Below are 2,619 nucleotides of genomic sequence, written 5' to 3'. Positions count from 1 at the left end.
CTCCACCCCAGACCTAGCCAGCAAGGGTCTCTGGGGTTAATGCCCATGACTCTGTGTGCTAACAAGCCTTCCAGGTGAGTTTGAGAACCACTTCCGTGGAGAAGTGAACAGTGGTTGACACTGGCTTTCAGGTTAGAGTATCCAACTCTTATAAATCCTCCTCTCTGTGCTCTCACCCAGCTCACATTTCTCGTTGCCCTTAAAAAAAAAAATTACAAAACAAAGTAAACTACACTGCCAACCTCTTGCTTAAACTCAGTGACACAAGCTTTAGCACTTTCCTCCAATCTACCTGGAACTTCCACCACATACCTTGCTTACAGGCCCTGTATTCAGAGGAAGACACCCACCCTGACCCCCATTCCTACTCTAGCAGAGGAAGGTGTTTTCTGAGACTCACGTTTCTCATCTATAAAATGCTGATAGGAAGTGATGCTACTGTGCTGCATTCATAAAGTTAACACCAGCATTCCAATAAAAATGTGGGCCCGTTCTGACCCCCTAACTGGGGTCCAGAAGAGGCAAAGAGAAAGGGATGAGATCAAGCTTTGAAGGCTGTGTAGTTAGTGACTTTAGCACACAGCATTCAGCACAGTGCCTGGGTCAGGTACGCAGGTGATGAAGGGCAACCCCACCACTGAGTTGCCCAGGGGAAATCCCAGGCAAAGGAGCTTTGATTTGCTCTATTTGCTTGATTCTGATGCAGGTTGGTTGTCACCACTGCCTTCTCCAGAGTCAAACAAGCCATGCTTCCTGTGATCTGTTTAATCGATGTGCCTGTTCCTTTCATTTCTCCTGTTTTCCAGCTCTTTACTCTTCCTGAAACATTGCCAGCCCCACCCTGACCATCTGGGCCACATGTTTTCTCCTTGTCTGGAGAGGTGAGGTCATCTCCAGGGCCTTGGGGCAGAAATGCATCTCAAGAAAGATGTTTCCTGAAACTTCTCCCCTGTCTCAGCTGAGAATTCCTTTTTCCTATAACTGTCTTTCATTTCTAGTGTGAAAATCAATCTCCTGGCACAAAAGACAAACCAAATAGGATTTGGAGCAGTTTCGATTTTCCCCAGTTTCTGTGAAAGCTGAACTTGTGGTCACATGCTCTGCTGCTGAGAAGATGGGCGCCCCTGGGCAGATAACACACATCCTCTGTGCCTTAGTGTGTTTGCTATACAGGAATGCCAGGAACAGTTTAAAAGCAAAAACATCCAGATAGAAGACCATTTGCATGTAATTTCATTATTACATTCTAAGGTTCCTCAATATTTTCCACTTGGTTTTCCATGAATTTTGGAAATGTGTTAGTTGATATACTGCATGTTAACAAGATATTATATTGCAAAGGCAATGAAGCCATATTCTATATGTTGAGTTACCTTAATACCAACTGAATGATTAGGCAAATTATTTTATTTGCAGTGCTCTGTTTCCTTACCTCATAAATGACATTGGGAATACAAGAATGCTGCTACCCATCCCACAGACTTAATGAAATGAGTACACAGACTTAATGAAATAGTATAAATAAGTGATTGTCACACTGTCTGCCATATCCAAAGCACACAGATGTTAGCAAGTATTGCTTACTAGAAAAATTTCTTCAAGTAACCTATCTTTACAATTTTTGTCATCTTCTGATTCTTGAAGTTTTTAAAGTCTTTTTTTTCCCAGAAAGCAAAGGAATGTTTGAATAAAAATGCAAATTAGTCTATGGCCATACCACCCTGAATGTGCCTGATCTCATCTGATCTCAGAAGCTAAGCAGGGTCGGGCCTGGTTAGTACTTGGATGAGAGACCACCTGGGAATACCGGGTGCTGTAGCTCTGGGCTTCCCTGGTGGCACAGTGGTTAAGAATCCACCTGCCAATGCAGGGGACACGGGTTCAAGACCCGGTCTGGGAAGATCCCACATGCCACAGAGCAGCTAAGCCTGTGCACCGCAACTACTGAGCCCGTGTGCCACAACTACTGAAGCCTGTGCGCCTAGAACCTATGCTCTACATCAAGAGAAGCCACTGAAATAAGAAGTCTGCTCACTGCAGCGAGGAGTAGTCCCCATTAGCTGCAACCAGAGAAAAGCCCACATGCAGCAGCAAAGACCCAACGCACCCAAAAATAAAATAAATAAAAGTTTTAAAAATGCCAATTAGCACAAATAAACACATTAAACTCATAATTTTTGCAAATTTAATGGTGGTGAAAAATGGATTTTCATAGAAATGTATAGGCTGATTTTTTTTTTTTCAATTAAAGAAGTTTGAAAATGTACCAACCTCTTAAATATTTATGAAAAGCCAGCTTAACTTTTTCGTGTCTCCGATTATTAAACTATCCATTAAATATTATCATAAAAAACTAAATAGTAACATATAAATGGATACTTCACCATTCAGAAATATATTTAAGTAACATGACACAATATTAGAAGCAAGACATTCAGAATTAACATCATAAAATAAAAGATAGTCAAAATATTAATAAAACGTAATTTTATGTCCCACAATAGTATCTCTGTGAAACAGTTGAAAACAAAGAGTAAACAGACCATTCCTTCATTTTTAATTTCCATTTTCAATTTGATGGAAAGAGAAATGCAGGGACTGTCTCTTAGTTTTATGTGA

The 2,619-nt window shown here is 40.9% G+C and overlaps 1 non-coding gene across 1 annotated transcript; it reads left to right on the top strand.

The window, feature by feature from the left end:
• Positions 1-1,703: 1,703 nt before the first annotated feature.
• On the top strand, positions 1,704-1,822 carry LOC137768925 (5S ribosomal RNA). Its single transcript, XR_011074849.1, has one exon. It is a non-coding gene; the product is annotated as a 5S ribosomal RNA (ribosomal RNA).
• Positions 1,823-2,619: the final 797 nt, after the last annotated feature.

This window comes from Eschrichtius robustus, chromosome 8 (genome assembly GCF_028021215.1).
Source record: "Eschrichtius robustus isolate mEscRob2 chromosome 8, mEscRob2.pri, whole genome shotgun sequence".
NCBI classification, from domain to species: Eukaryota; Metazoa; Chordata; class Mammalia; order Artiodactyla; family Eschrichtiidae; genus Eschrichtius; species Eschrichtius robustus.
This window is presented reverse-complemented; position numbering and strand designations above follow the sequence as displayed.